The sequence below is a fragment of the Megalopta genalis genome, unplaced genomic scaffold, assembly GCF_051020955.1.
Source record: "Megalopta genalis isolate 19385.01 unplaced genomic scaffold, iyMegGena1_principal scaffold0026, whole genome shotgun sequence".
In the NCBI taxonomy this organism is placed as follows: Eukaryota; Metazoa; Arthropoda; class Insecta; order Hymenoptera; family Halictidae; genus Megalopta; species Megalopta genalis.
This window is the reverse complement of record NW_027476096.1, coordinates 1,049,466-1,076,847: the sequence shown is the minus strand read 5'-3', so window position 1 is coordinate 1,076,847 and position 27,382 is coordinate 1,049,466. Positions and strand designations below refer to the sequence as shown.

At 45.0% G+C, this 27,382-nt stretch overlaps 1 protein-coding gene across 1 annotated transcript in view; it reads left to right on the top strand.

The window, feature by feature from the left end:
• LOC143260958 (cytochrome P450 6A1-like) overlaps positions 1-27,382 on the top strand; it is a 338,865-nt gene that overhangs the window by 114,218 nt on the left and 197,265 nt on the right. The gene's annotated exons all lie outside the window — the stretch shown is intronic.

Genomic DNA, 27,382 nt, shown 5'->3' with positions numbered 1-27,382 from the left:
TCCAATAACATTTATATTATTTCTATTCAAAATTTGGAATACTTTTGATAGCGAATTCCAATTTGATAATATAATACTTTTTCCTAAAATATGTTTGGCTAGTTTCATGACTACACTTTGCGATAGAGGTACATCACTTCCTTCAGTTTTATCCTGTTCTGTGCAGATACTGAATTGGATTCACATAATTTGTAAAATTTAATTCGAAATCTCGTTTGGTTTTATGCGATAAATTGTACGTGATTCAGCCGCCCTCTAGATTTCATTAGGGATTCGTCCATGACCACATTTTTTTCTAGAATGTATAATTGTTGAAATTATTGTGTGGACCATAGATCGAACCTTCCGCATTCTGTCTTCTCTCTCATTGTCCATAAAATGACGAAAGTGCGTTATAGAGTTAGAATTTTTTACCTGCTACATTATAATGCATAACAAAAAATTTGCTCTCACTTCATCAGTTGTTACTCGAAACCACTCTCCGTTCATTTTCGTATTCTGTACTATTTTCATTTGAGCTGCATATCTATTTGTTTTTCTGATTATCATAACACAGACGTGTTGTATTTGTTTCTAATCTTTGAAAATCAAGAGGCTTGATACTGGAAGTTGATATTTATAATATTGTCTTTTTAACAAAGTTTACAATGCCGCATGAAATAAATGACGTCGTTTACCAGACGTCATTGTATGTCAAGGGGTTAAAAAATGAAATGAAGATTCAACATATTCAATTAGACATAATTCAAAAAATGTGGTAGATAATAAAGTGTCCTGTGACATAATTTAAGTACACACTAAGTACGTTCAAGAGAAAACTTCAGGGAAACATGCATGTCTCAAAAAGTTGCGCTGAAATAACTCAATATTCCCCGTAATCACTAATAAACTTTAATGTCTCACGAGAGGGGACATCCGAGTGACATGCTAGATTTACGATGTCCCAGGAGAGGGGACAGCGGAGTGCAAAGGGTTAAGTTTTATCAGGACAATGGTCCTAAACACAAGGCCAGTATTGTACAGGAATATTTATTTTACAATTGTTGAAAAGTAAATGCATCCTCTTCCTCAATCGCCTGATTTAAATCCGATTGAAAATTTATGGGATCAATTTGACACATAGAAGAAAACCATATACGTATATTAGTTTTAGAGGTTTACATCAAGTAAAACTGACGCTTTAATATCGAAATGTGCAGTTCGTAAGTGGAAAATTTAGATTCCCAAAAGACTAAACTGGGGTGCTTCGGTTGTAGAAATATCTGTTTTGCAGTTATTGCGGAGATATTTGCAATATTCGGCCAGAGTGGTGTCAATTCACGAGCAAGACGACACAAGATGGCCGCCGCTAACAGTTTTTCGTAAATATCGAGAGATATAGAGCTCGAATCGAAAATTCACAACCGAAGACCCCGAGATAAGGCATGTACAGAGGCAGTGGAGTGTATTTTCAGTAGATTACTTAGTTAGTTAAGACACACGATTACTTGATTTGAATTGTATCGGAAACACCACCTCGAGCTTCCGACATTCTTCACTACTAGCGTCACAGTTCTCTTCCAACCAAAAGATGCACCACAGCGAGCTTGCCGGTAACTATAGTTACTTACAGTCGATAATACAGATCGACAAATTACAAATCAATAGCAAACCTGGCGAAATCTTGTAGCGAAACGATTCGTTTGAAGAGAGCAGGTCGGCGCACTCATGTGGTACATAGACATATGTAAATGATATTCTCTGTTGTATTGAGAATTCTTATAACTAACCCAACTGTGAGTTAGTTGTAAGAGTAAGAGTGAAAGCTTAGTAAGAGTAAGGGTGAAATCAGAGTAAACCTTATTTGTTTTAGGAAGGAAAAGGGATTTGTATGTAAGTTGCATTTATTTTCAATTGAAATAATTTGCAAATGATACATTTTTTTGTTTAAATATTTGGATATTATACAATTTTTCAATAATTTGAATATATGAAAAAAAAATTGTGAAATAAAAACTCCATTATTGAGAAACTGCATAATTTGAAAGTATTAAAATTCATGACACATTGACTTTAAAATTCAATTATTTTATCTATTTCAGGTCGTAGGGGTTAATAATTGTTGTTTATTTAACGTTGAACCTGGCGTGAATCTTTTTTAAAAGTGTAGCACTGAAAAGTGCTATTTTAAATATTCTTCTTATTCATTTAAATATCCTTCCTCTGGAAACATCCTCATTCATGATTTTTGTATCTGTTGCGCACGGCACAAAATTAAACCGCCGGAAGTCGTGAGGAGACGACACGATTTATTGATTTGGACTCCACAGTCCTTCGGTTTACAATCTTTGGAGCACGGCTGCGTTCGACGTATAAGATTTGAAGCACGGCTTCGTATGAACTATAAAATTGAAGCACGGCTGCGTATGGGCGCAAGGGGCACTAAATAAAACTTGACTATTAACGATAACGATATCTTGGAGAATCCCTCGTTATCAAATTTGCGGCAGTTTATATAGACACCTGGCCGATGTTCAAGGAGAAGCATCGTCAGGCGTCGAAGGCCGGTCATTGCCTCCTAATGCAAAAACACCGCGTATACATTTAGGCCGAGGCGAGCGTTTGACGGTCGGGCCAACGCACGTCGATCGTGTTATTGTCTTGCCGCCTCGCCGTTTATTCGACAAAAACGGCGAGACGGCGTACATCGAAAGTCGAACGTGCGTTGACCCGCGGTCCGCGATTCGGCCGGAACAGTATCCAGTAAAATGTTTCTCTCTTTCCTGTCAATTTCTTTTTCTATAATATGCAGTAAAACAGCACAGTTGATAGTGCTAAATTATTTAAGTAATTGTGACGTAGCTTCAATGTTTTAGAATTAGACATACATAAAAACTTTCAGATTTTTAAAAGTAGAAATTTAATATAATAGTAATGCGTAAACATTTTTATTTCAAATAAATTAAACTTAGAAATACATAATTTAGATGTTGTTTCCCCGCTTACCTTGCCATTTTGGTCTAGATTTTCTTTCAGGGTAACGTTGAGGACAGTTTTTATTGCGATTGACCTGCCCCCTTTTAACGAAAGATAGTGCTACATGGTTTGGCTCGGATTTGGCACGTATGAGGCGTTGAGGCCGTTTGAGGCCGAAATTTGATATAATAACGTAAGCTCAAATTCATGTCAAATTTAGGACAAACTGCTTACTGGGTATAAATGTGGTTAATACTATTTCGGCTGTAAAAGTTCTTGCTTTTGATTTATTATATCCTTTGAAAAAATTACAAAAATTGCAATGTTTGCTATTTTGCAACTGTCTCAGAAGATGTGCTCTTTTTGTATTTCGTATTTTCGAAAACTCTTCTTCGCTGTATCTAACAATTCTTTTAAAGAAGAATGATTTACTACGTTTCGTATTCTACGAATTCTTTCTGCAGCAGAATACTCACAATATGACTTTTTCCTGTATTATTGTGTACTACACATGATGATTTTGGTATTTTCATGTTCGGCGTAGATAGAGGTTGTGGTATCGTTTATTATTCTTAATAACCACTAAAAAGAGGTACTCTTATTAGAAAGGCTTGATATTTCATTGTATAAAAAGGCTCAAAGTATGGTACACAGTAATCAGAACATCACGAGCAAGATGAGAAGTTTTGTCAGGTGAAATGTCCTACTTTCAAAATGCTCTACTTTAAATGGCTATAGTAACTAAAATATTTATTCAATTTCAATAATTTCTTCATTTCGGAGGTCCATTGGTCTTCGTAAAGCAATACAAATTTCTTTATTATCAATTTGAAAGAGTTCATTTTTTAACAGAATGTCAATGAATTTCGCTCAGTGTGCAGCGTGAGGTGTGTCCGTGAAGTAAACAATTGCAATTCTGAACGACAGTCAAACTGGCTCTGATGCAGGATTTCTTGAGCATGGATCGCTTTGCGTAGATAATTTTCCTGACTGCAATGATCGTGACTGCAGAATGCATTTTGCCGCAATGCCACGCTCGACCTGGTAAAATAAGCAGTATAAACATAAGGATCAAAAAGGCAGTCTAGGTTGCAATAAATAAATTCATGTATGGGCTTCTTCATGTATTGGGCTTGCTGCTGCAGAATTTACCACCTACCACTATCTATTTAGTGGAGGTGTTACCTTTCCTTGGTTTTGTCGTGTTTACTACACATCTCCTCTTCATCCCCCTTTCTTTTTTGTTATTCTTGGTTTTGTTAATATTGTGCTGCATAAGAGATTTTTTATGTGTGGGCATTGCTGTATATTCTGTCCATTGGTGTATAGTCTATCCATTAGTGTATAGTCTGTCCATCGATGTATAGTGTGTGCATCGGTGTATAGTGTGTGCATCGGTGTATAGTGTGTGCATCGGTGTATAGTGTGTGCATCGGTGTATAGTGTGTGCATCGGTGTATAGTATGTGCATCGGTGTATAGTATGTGCATCGGTGTATAGTATGTGCATTGGTGTATAGTCTGTCCATTGGTGTATAGTTTTTTTTCAAGAGGAGGGGAATGCATTACGCACACCGTCCTAAAGATGTAGAATGGATAAGAGTGTCGGACTCCCTGGATAAGTAGTGGAAGGCCCGGTATACCCACTAAACCCCTCCTCGGGCATCAGCCCTCAAAGCTTCTTGAAATCCCCACCGCGGTGTCCCCTCTCGGGATTCCTGCATGGAGGGGTGAGCTGCACTCACAAGTGCCTAAAGCCGTTTGACGAGGGCCGCGGCTAGCCACTACTCCTTACCCTCGAGCGATCAGGTGGGCGCCTGTGTCTAGCTGGCCGGCTGTGATCCTCGCGGTTGAGGGTCTCTTTACGTGAGATAACCATTTTAACGAATACCATAAAAGAGCCCCTAGTTCCATTGTCCCTCAACAGTGGTACGATTCTGTCAACATTGATAGGACCGACAGTCGCCTCCAGCGTCGCCCTTTGCTCTGCGAAACCCCCACATCGCACCTCAGTGTGCTCAGGGTCGTCAGGGCCCAGCCCACACACCAGGCAATCTGTGTCAGGCCTTTTCCCGATCCTGCACAGGAACTCGGAGAGACACCCATGCCCCGCAAGTAGCTGAGTCGTGTGAAAATCAAGGATTTTCGGACCCCACTCAACCCAGTCGCCTATGATCGGAATCAGGCGTTAAGTCCAGCGTCCATCCTTTCCGGAGTCTCATTGCGCTTGTCACGTAGTTCCAGAGGCAAGCTTTTCCTCTCTCTTCACACGATCAACTTGGAGCCTGTAGCCCGCCGAGTCCCTATCTAGGGTCGACAGCCGATGGAAGACTCTAAGCATCTCCTTGGCCGCCAACACCAGGAGGGAATGCCAGCCAAAACACACACAGCCCCGAGGGAGGCGGTACGATATGCCCTCACCACGCGAGCCAGAATAGACTTCTGCACCTCACGACCGTTCGCTGCGTGCGCCCAGGCGGGAGCTGCATACAGGATCACGGACTCGACCACCCTGTGGGTATACCGGGCCTTCCACTACTTATCCAGGGAGTCCCACACTCTCATCCATTCTACATCCTTAGGGCGGTGTGCGTAATAGTAGAACACCTGAGACCAATACCCCCCCCCCCCCCCCCCCAGCGCCACCCATGTTCGGAAGCAGACCCGCATAACTCATGGCCCGCTCGCAATGCCGCCTGGCGTGAGCGCAGAACATCTGACTCCCCTCGAGCAGCAGCCCGAGGTAAGAGACAGAAGATCCGCAGCACATATCGCTCGTACTCATCAGTGCCCGTAAAGAATCCGGCGCCCTCCTGCTCGTGAGATGTATATACTCGGTCTTTTTCACTGCCAGGAACAACCCGTTCGAGGCGAACCACTCCCTGGGCCTTGTTCACTACCATGGTGAGGAGACTCACCGCCCGTTCCGATGACCTGCAAGAAACTGCAATTATTACGTCGTCAACATAGTCTATTATGTTGCACTTCTTGAGGAGTGTCAACCACTAATAGGTCATCATATTGCACGTTCCACAGTAAGGGCCCCAGAACCGAGCCTTGAGGGACCCCAGCATATACTGCGAAACGTGCTGTACCTGCGGATATAAATCTATTGCTTAAATAGCTTCTTACCAGGGCCAAGAGCCGAGGAAAGACGCCCCTAGCGACCAGAGCCCTGAGGTTATTGCCTCAGAGCACCGCGTTGAAGGCATTCCTTACATCCAGGGCAACAGCAATGCAGTGTTGGCCCCTGTTTTTCGCTGCGTCCCACAAATTCATGAGGCGCAGCATCGCATCAACAGTACACCTGTTTTTGGTGAAACCAAACTAGTTTTCTGCAAAGGTGACCCTGGACTCCAGACGATCCTTCAGGCAGTACTCCAGGGCCTTGGCCAGGTTTGATAAGAGGCACAAGGGGCGCCACGATTCCGGCCCGCCAGGCCTGGCCTTCTTGGGGATCAGAACCAGCCGACCCACCTTCCAAGCGTCTGGGAAATATCCCAGAGAAAAGCACGCATTGAAAAGGTGGGCCATATGGCCGGGAACCTCACGCTCAAGAGCCCAGACCACAGCTGAGGGGATGCCGTCGAGCCCCGCCGCCCGTTTCTTAATTTTGGCAATGGTCGCTTTTGCCTCCCCCTCGGAGATGGGAGGATCGACGTCGTGTTCGCCCCTACAATAATCGGGGGGAGGCTGAAAAACCTCCTCTGCTGGAGGGGAGGTCGCGAAGAGCCTCTCAACTTCGGCGAAGACCTCGGCCGGGCCGAGGACCGTCGGCAGGTGTCGCCCCTTGAGGGTGTTCACCACCCACTGATAGGTCCATTGGTCATGGTGTGTGAAACCTCACAAGTGGAAGGAATCATCCAATCCCATTTCTGATGGTTAATTCTCCCACTCTTATTTCCCTGGAAGATAGTCGTAAAGCGTTCAGATGTCTGAAAGTTCTGAGCATAACTATCCCGTTGTGGAGAGGGGGTCAGGTCCACATGTTTGGGACGCTAACAGTTGGTACACCCACCAGCCATCCCCCGATGCAAGACTGAACGATATCCCGTTGCCACGTCGGGCAGCTTGAGGTTGGGTATTTTTTATAGAGATGTCATCCCTGCGGTTCAGCCAATTAAGGCAAGATCTCCCCACACTTATAGAACATGACCAGAGAGTACGGTATGGATCCTGGTTCAGTAGAACACCCTGCTTTGCAATTACAATTTGTAATCATTAGATTGCGGATCGTTGTCTAAAATATCAATTTTCTGTATTCGTTGCAAGAGATGATTTCTGGACGTACAATTAATTGTTTCGTTCATAATTTTGATACGATTAAAACTGTGACTAATCAATTATTTTAATTTATCCACTGGCTTGAATTGTGACTAAAAGGTTTGGTCATAAACGCATAAAATCCCCAGATTATAGAATAGATTATTGTTTTGTATCTCAGGTTTTAATACTAGTATTTTCCGAGAAGATAGAATGCGTAGTGTTCTGATAACATATTTTTCTTACTGAAATAACATAAAGGTAATACAAACACATGTGTTTACAAATGCAAAAAGTGCCGTGAAGCGCAATTAGATAAATTGTTAAATATTTCACAATAGTTCTACTACTGTTTTAGAATCCTTATTGTTAAAAATTATGTTATTTACAGGCGAAGAATGAAAAAAAAGATAAATATTTCTATCTATGATTTAATATGCAGTGCATCCCAAAAGTCCTGGAACGGTCAAATATTTTAAATACAGGATATTTTAGAAAAAAAATGTTTCGTTCAAAAGTTTTCAGGTTTCGAATGTTCCACTATTGGAACATTACAATATTCCATCCATCCTTGGGTGAAAGGGTGTGAATGTCACATAAAGGTAAACAATTTTTTTTTAGATGGAACATCTGACTTTTGATCCTGCGATATATAAACTGCTTTCAGTGTGTTTCTAGAACACTGCAATATGGCTTACTTTTTTAAAAATTGCCTGAGTTATAATCTTTAGAAATTACGGTGCCGCCAGTGTAAAGTCCGACCATACAACCTCCACATGGTGCAATCTGGATAAAGCTAATGCCGGCTCTTATGGATCGTTATAGGGTCAACCTAACGCTAGGACAGGCGTATGTGACGGAGATATCATGGAAATCAGAAACGGCAAGAGCGTATTCCAAATGTGCGGCTGGAACAGTGGCCAACATTGTAAGTAAAATCTCTGTATAAATTAAAATTTCAAATCGTTTGTATAGTTACATATGGATGTACGTAGTTCAAATATGCATAGAATAGGAATGTTGACGTAACGTGGATATCGGTGCTTCAATTTTGGATTTCTCAATACCTTTATATTCACTGAACGTGGAAGGATTCAACAGACATATTTCTACAAAAAATGATTTCGAAGGGGGGTATTGATCGCGCGCGCGGCTTTGGAAGCGCGCTGGCACCTTTTAAAACGCAGTACATATTGGACTGAATGACTTTTTAATTTTTTTCAGACATTAGACTGCTTAGTTTACTAGACAATAAGTGCACTAATTGTTGTAAAAGTTGCTAATTGGTTGGAATAATAATTAATGCTTTTTCAACTTTTCTAGTCTGAGGTTATAACGGAATTTTAAAAAATGAGTTTTGTAGATCAGGGTAACTTACACTCACATCGAAAATTTAATCGAAATCGATCAATGTAGTACTTACACATACAATTGGATTTAATAGTGAATATTAATAAAAGTAATTGTCCACTACATTTCCACAACATTTTGTTACATTCTCTGAATGTACAGTTCTGGACAAAAATAAATCTTAGAAAATAAGTTGAACTATTGATGACTATAATTTTACAGAATTGTTTTCTTTAAAAATTTAAAATATAGAAAGTAGAAACTGAAATATTAATGTTAAAAAATGACAGCATTAGAAACGGTCGTAAAAGTATAAATTAACCTTATCTTAAATTTAAAAAAAATACGGTAGAATACGTGGTTAGAATGATACACATTCTACCTAAACTAACGTGACGATATAATTAAATAAAAATGATACATTTTGTAAATTAATATGACAATAACGCATAAACTGAGCAAAAAATAATAATAATATAATAATATGGAATATAGAATATATAGTAATTTTTTATGTATATGGTAACGGTTATGGTTATGTGTAATTTAAAATTTTACGCGTACATTTATATACATACAAATACAGGAAATAATTTACGTTTATCGATATAAATATTACTATTAATAGAATTAGCGAAGTTATTACATTTAGTTTATATCTATATTTTTTAACAAGCTTAATACGTCTGACGGAAATTAGTTATTACATTTTTAAATTTTATACAATCTTTTTTTCAACAGTTCCTCATATTACATTCTCTATAATATTTTGTTGTCTTATTCGTTGCTTCCTGCGCCTGTTCTGACAATTGCCTAATAAGAAGACGTGAATGCACGGATCTATGTAATAAAATTTTATGCACCGTTTGGGATATACAATACCACGGATATTCTTTTATATAAAGTTCTGTTGTCTCGAAACAATATTTCTAAAATAAACGTTCATCAAGATAATGGGCAAGGAGGAAATTTCTTCCAGTCTATGGAAGGATTTTGTTTATCAAAATATGTTCTGGCGGTTCGTGGTAAATGAGAACGTGCGATCTTTATTCTGCTTTTAGTATTACTAGAATGAAAACTAAAATGTGTTAAACAACGTTCTAAAACGAGAAATATAAACAGGCAATTTTATTCAACTGTTACAACTGCCGTGGATAGTACTTTTTTGGCGGTTATGACGCCATGTTTGGGAGACAGGAAAAAGAGAGGGAAACGTTTCGTCCGGGATCCGCTAGAGGACTAGGAAGGCAGATGCTTTACTTTGCTAGCCGCCGCGCTCAGGTAGCGGGTGAGCAGTGGCGAGCGATGCGACGCCACAATACTTACAGGAAATTTAAAAGCTAGTACCGAGAAATTTGGAATTTTGAATGACCACACTTCAGGTCTGACTAAGAGCTCGGTTGTGAGTGATCCATAACATGGTAAAATGCAACAAATGTAGCCAACGTTTGTGTCAGCTAGAGAATAAACTCTGATACCCAATTTTGTCGGTTTCTTCTGATGAACGAAATTCGGCCCTTGAATTTTACCGTCGACTCGTCTACACATATTTGCTCGGCCGGTATAAAATAATCCAAGAATTTTGAATTCACGTAGTCTAAAAATCAACTTGCTCGTTGTAGGCGTATTCCCGGATTCGCATTCTGTCGCGCACGGCGCAAAGTAACAGCCGGAGTCCACGTAAATTTGTATATAAAAATTGGAGCACGGCTTCGATCAGCGTATGGGCGCAAGGGCGCGGAATAATACTCGAATTGAAACCTCCCAGGGGAGCGTTAATAAATGCCATCGTTATTTATTATGCGGCAGTGTATATAGACACCTGGCCGATGTTCAAGAGGAAGCATCGTCAGGCGTAGCATCCAGAATATTTGACTGAATCTATCTCTTGTAAATGTTTCTGAATAGAAAGGAATATAACTGATGTTATTCCTCGACCAATATTCATGCGAATTGGCCAATGGCATTGTGCCCATATTGATTACAACAGCAGTAAATGCACAGAATTCTGTGTTCTTCGCATCACGCCAACTTCGCCATATTGAATTTACGGATAGCGTCTTCCCTCCGAATTTCATTTTTGCATAGTTATTCGTCTCACAAATGATTTTTGCCACGAGTTCATCGTTGAAAAACAGTTTAAGAAAATCGACTGGTTCTTTTTTATTGGCGTGGAAGCTGAGGTTTTGGCCAGTACCCATTCTGAACTGTGCTTGCATCTTCTGCAGTTCCACTTTTGGCTTCTCTTTAGTTGTCTATAACTGTTGATTATTTGCTTGCAAATAATTGAAGGCAGAGTTTTAGGTAAAAGTATACAGGGTGTCCCACAATTATTTTAACAGCCGAAAATGAGGGGTAGCTGAGGTCATTTGAAGTAACTTTTTCCTTTGCGAAAATGCAATCCGCGGCTTCGTTTGCGAGTTATTAACGAAAAACACTGGCCAATGAGACGAATTGGCGCGAATCATATGGTTGTCGATCGGCCGAGCGGCACGTGCGTTTACCGCTGAGTTTGACAGTTGAAGGAGGGACTGTGTGCGGCGTCCGAATCAATGAACAAGTCACGGAGCATGAACTCTTGATATTTTTTTTTACCACGTGACAGTGATAATTTCAAGAAAAACGCTATTCATCCTTATTTCAGAATGTCTGAAGAATGTTTACTAAATTTTCGGTCCCGAAATAATATGTAGTTTAACCGTGACAACCGTTTTAATTTTCTCACGTGTACCGTATGAAATTTGTATGCGATATGTACAGTGAAGATTAACAATAAGCAACCCAGTCGAAGTACATAAATGATATTTGAATTTAAATAATTCCGTGTCCGAACAGAATTCAACGAACGATGCGCAAAGCTAATTTAATAAATAATAATCGCGTTAAAGGACATAAGGGATATGTTTGTTAGAGAAATATGAAGAATATTATCAATAAGACACTCACCCATTTAGTTGAGGATGCATTTGCTGGCTGGAATTGTGGCTCACAATGTCGAAGGGCACTGACCTCGTACAACACACAGCTGATTCCAGGTCGATGACCGCAACATTCGAGGGATTTTTTTTTTCTTTTTTTTTCAGGAGGAGGGGAATGCATTGCGCACGCCGCCCTAAGATGTTGGTGGGCGGGAGTGTGGGACTCCCTGGCGAAAAGGGTGCAATACCAAGTATACCCACTAAACCCCTCCTTAGGCGTCAGCCTTTGCGCAGAACACCCACCGCGGTGTCCCCTCTCGGGATTCCTGCACGGTGGGTGTCTGGATCACGAGTCAGGACCGTTTGACAAAGGCCACGGTAAGCCTATACTAAACCTAGAGACAAAAAAAAAAAAAAAAAAAACCTAAAGATCTAAAACATAGAAAAACGCCTAGCCTTGAGGCTGAGGCCTGTGTCTCATGGGATTGCTTCGCACCCTGCGGTGCCGTCGTTTATCTTGCCTGTCCATTTCCTCTCGTTGCTTTGCCACGTCAGTGACGTAGCTGACGAGAGTGGTCCTTGTAGCGTCGTCCTTCAACAGTGACATAAAGCTCCCGAGACTAAGGGCGATCCCCATAGCCCTTTCGGCGGCGCCCCTCTCGGCAGCAAAATGCCCGCACTCCAGGAGCGCGTGAACGGGGCCATCAGGCCCCCGCCCACATGCCAGGCAGAGATCACTAGACGAAAAGCCCATCCTCGTCAGGTACTCAGCGAAGCATCCGTGCCCAGAGATAAACTGGGTTAGGTGAAAGCTGAGTATTTTAGGGCCCCACTTGTTTCACTGCCTTGCAGCATCCCATCTCGCCTGCCAACGCTGCAGCGTGACACGCTTCTCCTCAGCCTTCACCCGCCCAGCCTCCGACACGAAGCCCTCCGAGCCCCTGTCGAGGACGGACAGCCTGCGAAAGATACGAAGCCTTTCCTCCGCCACCAACACCAGGGGCGGCACGCCCGCCAGAACGCAAACGGCGTCGAGGGACACGGTCCTGTACGACCTGGCTACTCGAGCCAGGATCGAACGCTGGACCGCGTTGATGGCCTTGTCGTTGCCGCACCTCGACGCCACGTGCGCCCAAACAGGGGCCGCGTAGAGGACCACCGACTCGACCACCCTATAGTAGAGCAGCCGAGCCCAGTAGCCCCCGCCCCGGATATTGGGAAGGATTCGGGCTAGCAGGCCCGCGTACTTGGCTGCTTTCTCGCAGTTTCGCCTGACATGCGCGCGGAAGCACTGATTTCCCTCGATCAGCAGCCCGAGGTAGCGCACGCAACCGCCGCTACGGAGGGACGCCGAACCGAGGGCCAGTTGAAGGGCCTCAGGTGCCTTCCTGCTGGTCAGGTGCAGGACCTCGGTTTTCTCCTCCGAGGGATGTCACGCGTGGATGCGGGCGAGCGTTTGCTCGGCCAACGCAACCACGCGGTCAGCACTACGCGCGCCGACGAGAAGGGCGACGTCGTCAGCGAAACCTAGAACACTACAGTGCCTGGGAAGAGGCATCTCGAGGAGACCATCATATTGGGCGTTCCAGAGCCAGGGGCCAAGAACGGAGCCCTGAGGCACCCCGGCATGTACTGAAAAACGCTCAGGTCCTGTCGGGGTCGTCGCCTCCACCACGCGCCCGCTGAGATAACTACTCAGCACGCGCAGCAGCGGAGCCGGGACCCCTTTCCCCGCCAAGGCGCCCAGAATACCGTCCCACCGTACGGTGTTAAAGGCATTCTTGACGTCCAAGGCCACCATCACGCAATGCAACCCTGTACGCTTAGCAGCGTCCCATGTGTCGATGAGACGACACATGGCATCGACCGTGCTTTTGCGCTTGATGAAGCCAAATTGGTTGCTTGCGAAGGTAACCCCGGAGGCAAGGCGCTCCTTGAGACAGTACTCGAACGCCTTGGAGAAGTTCGAGAGGAGGCAAAGCGGGCGCCACGACACCCCGCCCCCGGGTCCAGGCTTCTTGGGGATCAGCACAAACCGGCCCACCTTCCATGCCTCAGGGAAATATCCCAATATGAGACATGTGTTGAAAAGGTGGGCAATGTGGCTAAGTGCCTCTCTCCCAAGAGCCCAGACCACGCAGGACGCGATACCATCGACGCCGGCCGCCTTCCTCCTGACCTTTTTGATGGCCGCCTCGACCTCATCCTCTGTAAAAAACTGCCTAGAAGAGGCAGGGCACTCTACATAAAAATCCTCAATTCGAGGGAAAGGAGCCCCACTAGGAGGCTCCGTTACAAAAAGTTTGCGGACGACGCCCGCAACCTCGTCGGCGCTAAGGGATGCTGGCGGGGAGCGTCCCTTGACCCTGCCCCTGACCCAAAGGTACGGCCGGCCCCAAACATCCGCCTCTACGCTATCCGTGAAGGACCTCCACGCAACGGACTTGGCTGTCGCAATAGTGCGGGCCAAGTCCTTCTTGAGTGTTTTGTAAGCCGCGATCCTTACTTCCAGGACACAGGCGTCCCGGCCGCGCCTGGCCCTCTGAAGGCTTCGTCTGGCCTTACATACCATTTTCCTGGCCGTCGCGATCTCGCTACTTCACCACCACACGGGACGCTTATCGCGCAGCCCGGGGTGGAGAGTGCGAGATGCCCGTCCGGCCAGTTCGACGATCATGTCTATGTACGCGTCCACGTCCTCAACAGTAACAATACTGAGAGGGTTAGCTTCATGCGCAAACCTGGAATACAACTTCAAAAAACGCTTGATATCTACGCTCCGGCGCGGAGGGCCACTGTACGGTCCCCGCCCGGCAGCGCACTCTACAAATTTATGTAAAATATACCGATGATCGGAGGCAGTCTCAGTCGAGGATACTGCTCTCCATCAACCTAGCATAGGCGCCCCTGCCACAAAACATGAAGTCGATGAGGGAGCGCTGACTCCCCCGCTCGAAAGTAAACGCCGCCCCGGTAGTCCTAACCGGGACGAGGCCAACCCTATTGATGAGCTACCATTCGAGGGATACTATCGGAGGAACCTCTGGTATGGATATTTATGAAATTCACTTGCACTGCACGGTCACCAAACACTGACCACTTAATGAATCACTGATAATCCGGAAACATAACGAAATATCACTGAGACTAGTTCGCGGATAATCGTTTATGCGACTCGTTCGTTCGGGAGTCGACGTTTCACTGCCGAAAAATCCAAGCCTAGACGGCCATGGGTGGGCCCCTGTCGTTCGTCGTTCGGTCGTCCGAGGAAATGACACCCGATACCATTTTCTTTGAACGGCCGTTAATTATATCCTAAGAGCGCCGAGTACCGTCGGTGACAGCGGGTCGGTCGCAGTTTACGTTCCTACACACCTTGTTTATTTAATATGGCGCCATGCCCGTCGCCGATCTTCCAAACACCGTGAGGTATCCTATGGAAGGGTAGAGTTTTTTTATGGATAATCCCTCGTTAAAAATTGGTGGCCCTGAAAAGGGCCGATTACAATTAGCGGTAATGCTGCTCGAAGTGTCTTCCTCCAACTTCGTTACACCATTCGGCACGGCTTACAACTTGTCGCTGGACTTTTTCCAATGTATCATTGGTTATCATTGCGACAGTTGCGTGCATCCTCATGACAATGTCATCGACATTGTTTACCGCTTCTTTGTACACCGCATCCTAGAAGTAGATAAAATTAATCTAAAGAAACAGTAAAAAAATGCAATAATAATTTGAAAATATTCATTTCTAAAATTACCTTTAGGTATCCCTAGAAATAAAAATCCAACGGATTCAAATCAGGTGACCGTGGAGGCCACGGCACAGGTCCGCCACGACCGATCCACCTGTCTCAAAAGGTTTCGTCTAGATGGGCGCGAACATCTGTGGCGAAATGGGCCGGAGAACCGTCCATTTGATAAAACATGTTCTGCCGGAACTCCAAAAGAATGTCTTCCAAAAGCTCTGGCAGAACATGTTTTAAAAAAATTTTATACGCTGGACCGTCCAACCTGTTAGGAAGGATGTACGGCCCAACGATAAAATTGCCACAAATTCCAGCCCATACATTTACCGTGAAGCGAACCTGCGCATGGTGTGACCGAAGCACATGCGGATTCTCGTCGCTCCACAGATGCAAATTATGGGCATTGAAACACCCTTCTCTTGTGAAGAGTGCTTCATCTGTCCATAAAATGTATTTGGAGAACGATGGATTTCGCGCTACTTCTCCCAGCAGCCACCTTGAATATTGAATCCGTTGATCAAAGTCGGTATCCAGTAATTCCTGCACCCGTACGAACTTGTATGGGTGCAGAGAATTGTCTTGCAGGATACGGTGTACGGTACTACGGCTGACACTAGAAAAAAAATACATACAAATGCATAAACATTTACAGATCAAGAACATTTTTTTTACATAATTAAAAATCATGGTTACTTTAATTGTGACTTACCCCAAGCGGCGACTGATTCCTCGCACACTTTCTGTGCCGTCCTCCTCTATCAGCGCCTGCACATCATTTTCTGATCGGGGGTTTCGCGCAGAGAATGCTCTACCCGCCCCCTCGTCATTTAACGATGAAATGCCGCGGGAATAGAAGCGATGTGCCAATGAACGTACGGCATATTCCGTTGGTGTACGTAAGTTCGGGAATTCTTCCCGCAATCTCCTGACTGTCGCGGCAGCATTACCTTCGCACTGCGCGAACACCCAAAATATTTGATACTGCTCCCGCGGTTGATACATTTTGAAAAACCTCGCGACGAGTTCTTTGGCACTGTCTAATGCTTTCTGGCCCTTCTTCTCGCGTTGCGAGCACATTATCGTTTGAAAAACAAATGAACATTCGACGTTCGTTTGTTACACTCTTGACGAATCGTCACTCTATTCGTCGAATTTGCTATGTTCTCATTTGTTTTTCAAACGATAATGTGCTCGCAACGATATTGTGCAGTTTCTGCGCAATATTTTTGTATTTTTACGAAAAGTTCTTTGTTCAGCACGAAAACTCTGTCCAGGATCGGATTCTGTAGACATTTCTGACGCAGAAACGGCCCGATAGAAGTATCGGAACGTTTTACATTTTGAGTAGGTCGAGAAAATGTTCGTGAGCAACATGTACACTATGTTTTGCCGCCATGTGCTTCGCTGCCCGCTTCTCTCTGTCCGACAGGGCCAAAGCTATGCGTAATCAACACCGATGGAGGGATCCGATGGGGCACCCACTCTTCGTAAATAATATTTGAATTTTTTTTAGTACTTCAATGTTCTGTTTTTTTTTACATATTTCTGTGGATAATAATCACCAAACTGTGAAGAACCTTTTAATTGGTTCCAATTAACAAAACTTGTATTGAAAATTGTTGTATAGTTTAAAATTTAGTATCAATAGCACAAAATAAGAAAAAAGAGGAAAGTAAAAATACTTTGTATTAAATTCAGAGTTACCCGTAGCAAAAATAGTTAAAAATGCCTTCGTTTTGTTTCTCATTTTTGCGTTGTGTCCTTATCATCTGTCATAAGGCACCGACAATAATCTGCCAGCATCATGGTTAGTTTCTTTCCGTGGTATCGCTTTTCCATCGTGGCTATATCCTGATGAAATCGTTCACCGTGTTCATCACTCATGTTACCAAGATTCAATGGGAAAAAATCCAAATGGGAATGTAAAAAATGCATTTTTAAGGACATGTTACGCCCAAGTCTTTCACAGTTTTTCAGTAAATTATCCACGATGGTAACATAATTAACTTTTGCTGGCCAAGAAAATTTTTTATTGCCAGTTTAATTGAAATCCATACTGCCTTTTCTATTTCACTTAATTTGTCTATAAATTCATTGTCTGCCACTAAATTTTTTATCTGAGGTCCTACAAACACACCTTCTTTTATTTTTGCTTCTGGTACATAAGCAAATCCAGGTCCTGATTTATCCATGGCTTTGACAAAATTTTTCCATAAGCCCTAACTTTATGTCTAAAGAGGGCAAATACACTGTAACGTGTTGTTTGAGGTTGCAACGGAAGGACACAGGGTGTTTGTAAAACTCAACTGGTCTTTATTTTGCGTGGTACACGGATGATGCGCGGTGCGGATGTGCGACGGAATAGTTAACAAGAAGAAGCTAGTGCAGTTTCATGCCTCCGTTGGCGTGGCCTTTTTGGGAGACTTACTGTCTTTCTTTTACCCCCGTTCAGTTTGGCGGGGGAGGCAGCTGTATGTGCGCGATGTTTCCAAATGGAATTACGTTTAATGAAGTCGCTGGTTGCCTTTATGTACACTTTAATATTATAGTACAGCTATGGTCTTAGCGATGCGTTATCTGCGTTCTTAGAGTTCTACGAGTTCCGACAGTTCTAACAGTTCTGGTGGCTCTGACAATTCTGTTGATTGGTGTATGGTGGGTTTTGGTGGAGGAAATGAAGCGTTTTTGATTGGAGATGGGTGTGTCGGAAGGAACTTGAAATGAGGAGTGGGAAACTGTTCGAAAGTTCGGGTTGTAAATTTTCCGTTTTGGGAAATATGGAATTTATGAGTCGTGTTGTCCGTTCGTCGGGTCGAAGGGTATTTTCGTTTGGGTGCATTTTTTACGGTCGCAGGTATCGCTTAATTGCTCAAGGGATGGCCAGGGACGTTCGACCTTCGGTGTTGCCGTCGCAACAACAGCTATCTTCCAACTTTCGTTATAGGGACTAGGTCTCCGCGGCTAGGTCTGCTGTGCACGTGGCGGTGATAAAAAATAAAGGAACAAAGCAATTTCCGGTGCTTGAAACGTCAAGGACGTTATCTCTCTGCCGAACCCTTGGCATCTGCAAGCGGACAGTTTTAATGATTATTACGGTCGCCGACCGTGTGCCGCTACATCACCCCCTTGCCAGTGTAAACGCTATATTATGACTAAAGGTAAAGTACAAATTTTGTGTCCGCTCGCGATATTTCTTATTATAATTTAACGCGTGATGTATCGGTCTGTAAATCTAACTGTGCGGCTGAATCGTGTAGTAATCAGTGCTGAGCTGCTTTTTAGAATGCTATGCGGCGCGTTAGCAACTTCGCGGTGGGTTGCTTGTTTGCTTTTCTTTCAATCGTCGTGTTCATCGCTCACTATATGCGCCGGTTTTAAGCGATCTACTGAGACGGTTTTCTCCTGATTGCCTACTAGTATGGTAAAATTTTTATCTCCGCGTTTAAAAACTTTGTACGGTCCGTCGTATGGGGATTGCAATAGTAGTTTTACTGCATCGTGTCGGAGGAAGATGTACTTGGTTGTGCCTAAATCTTTGTGAACGAATATATTTTTGTGACCGTGGTGTGTTGCTGGACGCGGTTTTAATTTTTGCATTTTGTGTCGTAGTTGGTTTACGAATTCTCAGATGTCGGTCTCCGGGTTTGATATGAAAAATTCTCCTGGAAGTCGGAGGTTGCTGCCGTAGACCATCTCTGCTGGGGTTGTTTGTATATTTTCCTTCACTGCTGTTTCGCACTTATCCGACTCGAAAGACTCGAATGTGTCGCGGAAAATGTGTGCGAAGCGAGTCGAGCTTTTTCGACCCGCGATTGCGTTCGCTCGTTAGCGAAGTAATGCCGCGGATGAGGATTCTACGGAATGCCTCGTGAACTCGAGAGAGTGTCCGATTGTATTGTATGGTAGAGCTAGAGCTCGGGCGAGAAAAAGGAGCGCGTGTAAGTGTTTTCGACTGTGACTTCTGCGTTTTTACTGTATTACTGTATTACTGTATTACTGTATTACTGTCCGCGCCCCGACTGGTCGCGTTATTTTATATTGGTCACCCCCGTTTGAGATCCCTGAAGGAACCTCCACCTCCACGCCGGGACGCACTGATTGGTTTTTCTCGAAGATTGCGAATTTCCAATCAGTGTCCTCTAAGCTTTTCGTCACCACCCTCTCGTATCGTCCTACACGAGCCTTGTCTAGGAGAGGGGGGTGTTGCGTAGTTGCGTGGTCGGGAGGTCCCCTGGGGCCTGAGATATCGTCCCCGCGACGGTTGGGACTAAACTTTCTCAAGACCCGTCAAATTCTCAAATTTACGACGGGGTTGTTTTTTCGGGCCGTTCGTGCCTAAGACGCGTCGCGGTCATTAAAGAAACGGAAGACCCTGCACCGATGTTCTGCAGATGGGAAAAAGGTTTCCGTCTCTTTATGATCCTCGCTGGTCCACGCTATAAACCTTCGCGAAGGCGGCCTACGGGAGGTCTTCCGGAACGGAACAACTGCCGTCCTTATCCCTAGTAATATAAGTGGTAAGGCTTCTGTCCAGTCGTCGGTATCGTAGCACCTTATGGCGGCTTTTAATTGCCGCTGGAGTCTTTCGACCATGCCGTTAGCTGCTGGGTTGCACGCCGTCGTTCTGATATGCTTTGAGCCAGTCCTTCGAGTTAACTCTTTGAAGAGTGTTTGGGTGCGTCGTATCCACACCCGATATTGCCACTCCGCGATATTAATTATCCTTCGGGTTGTAATGCCGAGTCCGCTGCGCGACGGAGTGGAGCAATATTTTTGTCCGTTTGATTAGAAAGAGACAAATATTTGGTTTAGAATGTGTCACTAAACAAGAATGATCACGATTGATGATTACTATTGGACATAGTCCCGTCCGGGTATGCCGTAGGATCCCGCATCGATCCACCAGTTGGAAAGGTTGGACCTCCCACACTCACGTAGCTCGTTACCATCCACCGACCGGAACAGGCGGTTAGCCCACCACTCCTTTCTCAGCTCCTTGGAGGACAGCATAATGCCGTCCCTCACAAGGGCGCGCTGGGCCCAGCTGAGTCGTTTATCGACCCAGCTGGACCCGGCAATAGCTTTCACTGCTGGAGAGGCGGAGGCCGCCAGATTTTGTAGGCGCGTGTACATGAGTCCCGGTACGGTGGTGGTAAAGGATGGGATGCCGAGGCCTCCCATCCTGCACGGAGTGTGGAAGTATCCAACGGTGGTATCGTGCGGGAGCCGCAGCCACCTACGGAGGGCCACGCGAACTTGCCCGTCGAGAGCCCTAAGTTTCCCTAGGGTTGTCCCCGACAGAACAAGCGCATGGTAAAACCGCGGGATAAGGAACGATCTAAGTATCTTGAGCCGCTGTTGCGGCTTCAAGGGGGCTCTCGTTAGTCTCTCCATCTCGGTGTTAAGTACACTGCCGGCTCGCTTCAGTCCTACAGGCCTGAAATCGACCCCCAAGTACCGCCATTGTTCGGATGGCGAGAGTTGTTTAATCTCCTCGCCACCGGCAAGACGATACTGGGGATCGACCAGGACCTTGTATTTCTTCTGCTTACCGGCAGGCACGATGGAGAGACTCACGCATTTGCGTGCATTGAACGAGAGCCCCTGTTCCTTAGCCCGGGCCTCAACCTCACGTAGGGCTGCGGTCATACCCAACCTGGTCGACGAGACGAGGACTATATCGTCGGCGTATGCGAACGCATTCACCCGACAGCCCTCGATCTCGTAACCGACGTCGCTAGGTACCGATCTTATTACCTCATCAACGACGAGGCAAAACAGGAGTGTGGAGAGGGGATCCCCCTGCCTCACACCCCTGCTTACGTGGAAGGGCTCCGAACGAGCGCCGTCAACCTCAAACACCGTGGTGCTATTCGCATATAGCCGGGTGGTGTAGCTAACCAATCCCTCCGGCAGACCGGTTCGTCCCAACACGGAGGATATAGCGTGATGGCTCGCCGCATCGAACGCCTTGGCGACGTCTAATGAGACCACGTGGATCTCTCTTAGACGTCTCCGCGCGTCTTCGAGCAGGGAAGCCAGCACAGCTATATTCTCCGCGCACCCATCTTCTAAGCATCGCTGCCTAATGTCCACAAGCCTGGCCGCACGTAGACGTTTGGCCAGGATCTTGTGGAGATGGCGTATGGTGACTGAAGCGATGCTTAGTGGGCGGAAGTCATTTGGGTCAGAAGACCCATCCTTCTTGGGAACGAACACGGTCCGGCTAATTAGCATTTCCGGAGGGAAACCACCCGATGCGAGCACGATGTTGAAGAAGACGGCTTTTATGCTCGTCGGAACTGCCTTCCACTGCCTCGCCGTGATGCCATCAATACCGGGTGCCGAAGAATTGGCAACTGTGACAGACGTGACGTCGTCACAGGTCACCGGGTGCCACACGTGCGCCAGGGAGGGCGTTGGTGGTAAACGCCTAGACTGCTCGACGGTGGTGGACTCCTGGGACACGAATGGTCCCCAGTGCGCAGCCATGGCCGCGACATCTGGGGAACGTGTCCCAGGTCCCCGGCGAGGATCTCCCTGGCCGCTCTAGACATATTTGTCTTGAAGAGCGTTTGCACGCGGGCATAATCCCGGCGACGCTGCCGCTTCTTCGGCACCCTGATGGATGCATCCGGACAAGGAGGTCGCGGTCGTCTCAGGGGAGGAGCAGGGAAAACTCCCTGGAGCCACGCATGGAGTCCGGCAGCAACATCGCGCCCGTGGAGGAGGTTGTTTGCGACTCCAACGAGCGCGAGTGCGCCGAACCCCTGGATACGGACGACCTCGGGAAGGACTTCCCGGATAGCCGCCCGAAATCCATCATGCGGGCTCTCACTCCCCTGCATTGAGCGAGGTGATGGCAGGTGTGATGGGTCCGAAGGTGGTATTGGACCCATCACATCCTCGTTCCGCGGCGGATCATCACGGATCTCAACCGTGTCAGAACGGAGGGAGGAATCACTTGGTTGGTGATTCGCTACCTGAAGGGCGTGGAGTGCTTGGGCTACAAGATTTTTGTAGTCCGCTCCACGCCTCGCACCCTTGATTGACTATAGGAGGTGGGGAAGTCTTGGACGGGAGAGGCTAATGGACCTAACAAGAGGTCTATATTGCGCATCCCTTAAGAGAATCATAGTTACTCCCCCCCTAGGCAAAAAAAAAAAATAGCCAAATGCCTCGTCATCTAATTAGTGACGCGCGTGAATGGATTAACGAGATTCCCTACTGTCCCTATCTACTTGCCCCCTAGCCTGACACGCTGTACAATTGCTGTTGTGTGGCATTTTGGGGGCAAAGCAAACCACAAAACTCCTTACACGGACGCGGAGTTAAGACTGGGTCTTCCGTACCCGGCCTAATGACCGATAAGAGAAGGCGTTGGTTTACCCACGTTCGGACCCCTCGTAGGTGTTCCGTCGGGGGGTGGGTACTAAATTTCTTGTGTATGCCAGACCTGGCGAGGAAACATATCTGCGCCACTTTCGCGGTGGCCAGATTTGCAATAAATGCTTGCAAACATAACAAGAACGAAAAATACGCCATAGCCCTTCTTTTTGACATTAGCGGCGCCTTCGACAATGTTTGGTGGCCCGCTATCCTCCAACAGCTAAAATCAAGAAACTGTCCAAGCAATATTTATAGACTCATTCAAGACTACCTGTCCAACAGATCCGCCAAAATTATCAGCAATAATTCCGTTTCCTCCAAGGCAGTCTCTAAAGGCTGCCCACAAGGATCTGTCTTAGGCCCTTACCTTTGGAACGTCGTCTTCGACGACCTCCTAGGTTCCATTCACCGCTGCAGCTACGACGCAACAGCCTACGCGGACGATCTCGCGGTCACCGTTTCCGGCAATAGTAGGAAAGAAATCGAGCACAGGTCCTCCATCATCACCAGTATCATATCTGCTTGGTGTAGGAAGAACAAACTTGAACTGTCAAAAGCCAAGTCTGAAATCCTCCTCACCAAAGGATTTTTAGACATCCGCAGACCCCCCACAATCAAAATAGACAACTGCTCACTCAAGATGCCGGAATCTGTCCGGTATCTTGGTGTACATTTCGGACCCCGCTTTAACATCAACCCGCATGTCAATTTCGTCGCGAACAAGAGTAAATCCGTTTTCAATCAGCTTTCTCGTATCGCTAAGACCCATTGGGGCCTTAACCACCACAGCATGACAACCCTTTATAAAGGTCTCTTTGTCGCAATAATCACATATGCAGCTGCCAGTTGGGCCGACAGGCTCAACAAATGGCACACAAAGAAACTCAGGCAATCCCAGAGGTACGCTCTAATTCGTACCACCTCCGAAACAACCAACCATTCACCATAGGCGAACTTCAATTCACCCCCCTTCCGCCCGACGCAGCCCTGACAGACACCTCCGAGACAGCCAACTCGATCAGGAATCAAACCCTGGTCAGTTGGCAGAAGGAATGGGATGAGTCGACCAACGGTCGAATCACCCATGACTTCTTTAACAGCACCCATAGAAGAATGGATATCAAATCCATCCCGCTCAATTTCTATGTGACACAACTCCTAACGGGGCATGGGCGCATTAAGAAAAAATTACACTCCCTCCGAATCGCATCCGACGATGTGTGTGTCTGTGGATCCACAGACACAGTCAGACACATCATTTTCGAATGTCCCACCATTCAGGACCATAGACTAGAGCTCGCATCTAAACTGCGAGTAAATAATACCACTTGGCCATGTCATCTCCACGAGCTAGTCAGCAAAGAAAACTTTCCGCACTTTGCCAGCTTAGCGGTAAAAGTAATGAAGCTCAGAGATGACATTACCATAGACCCCCCCCCCCCCCGGCCACCCCAGGCCCTAGCACCCGCAGTGGCAGACAACCCACTGCCAGCTCAAACCCGGGCACCGCGCAGACTATCCCCAGAGCCAGACGGAGTTATGTGTGGAAGACTCCAGGCAAAAACCTGACTGGCAAAAGAGCCAGACCCCCTCAACCCCCCTCGCAACAACCCCCGCAGTCTCGCCCATAAAACCTCCACCCACCGCCACACACCACACACCACCTGCCCGACCCCCTTCAGGGCCGAGCCGCCGGGGGAATGTGGCTAAGTGAGTTACCCCCCTCGAGGGACGATCTTCCCTTCCGATGAACTGGTCAACGGTGAGGAAGGGGTTTTTCCAAGCACGACGTCCGCAGTTTCCGGATGCGGACCACTCTCTTCGCAGTGGTTTCAGCTGCTTTAACATCAACCGGCATAAGCAAGCTCTGCTTCGCCCGGTCAGAGCCGGCCTCGGCCCCGTTGCTCAAAATCGTAGACATTAGATGCTTGCAAACGTCAAGGACGTTTTCTCTCTGCCGAACCCTTGGCATCTGCAAGCGGACAGTTTTAATGATTATTACGATCGCCGACCGTGTGCCGCTTCAATTTAAAGTTTAGTATCGCAAAGTAAAAATACTTTGTGTTAAATTTAGAGTTACCTGTAGCAAAAATAGTTAAAATGCCTTCGTTTTGTTTCTCGTTTTTGCGTTGTGTCCTTATCATCTGTCCTAAGTACCAACAGTAATCCGCCAACATCGTAGTTAGTGTCTTTCCGTGGTATCGCTTTTCCATCGTGGCTATATCCTGATGAAATCGTTCACCGTGTTCATCACTCACATTACCAAGATTCGATGGGAAAAAATGCAAATGGAAATGTAAAATATGCATTTTTAAGGACATGTTACACTCAAGTCTTTCACAGTTTTTTAGTAAATTATCCACGATGGTAACAATTAATTTTTGCTTGCCAAGAAAATTTTTTATTGCCAGTTTAATTGAAATCCATACTGCCTTTTCTATTTCACTTAATTTGTTTATAAATTCATTGTCTGCCACTAAGTTTCTTATCTGAGGTCCTTCAAATACGCCTTCTTTTATTTTTGCTTCGGATAAATAAGCAAATCCAGGTCCTGATTTATCCATGGCTTTGACACAATTTTCCATAAGCCCTAACTTTATGTGTAAAGGGGGCAAATAAACATTTTTAGGATCAACTAAATTTTTGTGCATAACATTCTTTTGGCTCGAAATTAATTGTTGCTTCGGGGTCCAATTTTTTCTACTGTAGTGGTCTTTCCTTGCTCTACTGTCCCACTCACAGAGAAAGCAACAATACTTTGTGTACCCTATTTTCAGGCCAAGTAACATACCCATTACTTTCAAATCGCCGCATGTATACCAATTATATTGTTCATATTTTATATATTGCAAAATTAATTTAAGAGAATCATACGATTCTCTCATCTCTCTGGTGTACGCAATTGGAATTGATGATGCCAATATGCAATAGAACGGCTTTTAAACTGCTTCTCGATGCATCGATAAACAATCTTTATTTTTGTGGATCATGTTTAAATCCAAGACTATGTAATAATGCATCGATATCATCACATATGCAAAGATTTCCACACATTTTGAAGAATTCTTCCTGTGCCTGGTTTCGTTTCCTATAATACGTCACGTTCGTCGATTTATGCAATAAATTCCATTCGCGAAGCCGTGATACAAGAAGCTGCGCCTTCGTTAAATTCAAATCTCGCACAAGATCATTCAAATCGATTTGCGTAATAAAATGTGGCTCCTTTGACGCGGTTGGTTCTATCTTAAATTCGGTTTCTTTTTCATCTTCCGGTTCTATATCTTTGTTAACATTTGTGTCGATTGGTGTTAGTGCCGGCACAGATAATTCCTTTGAATGTAAGATAGGACGAATATCAGAAAGAATATTAGGATATTTTATCTGGCGTTTGACTATATTATTAAAGCCATCGATTTGACATAAGCAAAAGTAACAGTCGGTAACATGATTGTGTCACGGGACGCGACACTCGAAACTATACTTGTAACGTACGCGTACGTTAAGGGATGGGTTCGGAGAGCGAAGTTAAGGCGCGTAGGTTTCTGGTTAAAATGACTCTGTTTATTGCGTTTTTTGGGATCTTATATAGTTGTTGACAAATCAGGGTGGGGGATGTAAGAAGTTTGAGGTTTAAAGCCCATTTTTTATGAGTGGTGAGCCAGAGAGCTGATGTGCAAGTTCGAGGTTGAACCCTACAGGTAACTCAGGTAATTCAGGTAATTTATTACTATAGGTAATTCAGGAGGTGACGTAAGGGTCTAGGAATTATCTTTAGGTAGAAGCCCCCGCTTCACAATTACTTGGTTCTCTCCATACCATGGGGAGTGCAAAGAGCATTTTTCTGTCACGTCCTTTTTCCCAAGCTAAAAGTGTATTCCTTCAAACAGGTAAATCTCATGTCAAGTTTATTAAATCTGCTCGACTGTATGTTACTTATCGCCAATTTAAAGGAATCATATTTCAATCGTGACACATTCTCTATGCATATTGATCGTTAGATGCTTGTTCCACAGCATATCGATGACATCCATCGGTGCTATGTTTAAAATCTGTGACGTTGCTGATCTTCAATTTCAGAATGTCTGCGATCGAAATAAGCGTACGAAACGCGTTTTTCAAATTCCTAATTGTAATTAATTCGTCAAGTAGCATCAAACACTTGCTAAGTAACCTACAGTCGACGTCGTAAGGTGTCGTGTGCATTTAAGAAGATTTAAACGGCTGTCACATAATATATATAAACTACTTACTATTTCGGGTCTGAAAAAGTAGTAAATATTCTTCAGGCATTCTGAAACAAGGATAAACGGAGTTTTTCTTAAAATTATCATTGTCACATGGTAAAAAAGAAATCAGAAAGTTAAAGCTCCGTGACTTGTTCATTGATTCGAACGCGACACGGTGCGCTCCTTCTTCTGTCAAGTTCCGCGGTCGGAGCATATTGTGCTCGAGTGATCGACCACGTTGCAATTCGCGCGTTCGGCTCTCATTGGTTTTTCGTTAATAACTCGTAAACAAAACTGCAGATTGAATTTTTGCTGAGGAAAAAGTTAATTCAAATGACCTCGACTATCCCCAATTTCCTTGTTGCGAGACATTTTTAGGACATCCTGTAGAAATCTATTATAGTTGTACTTTACTCGCATTAGCTGCAAAGATCGTCAAATATAACGTATTATTCTATTAAATTATTCTTAGTTACATCGTAGTAAAACTAATTAGAGAAAAACTTGCTACTTTTTCAGAAGCTTGTCAAGAT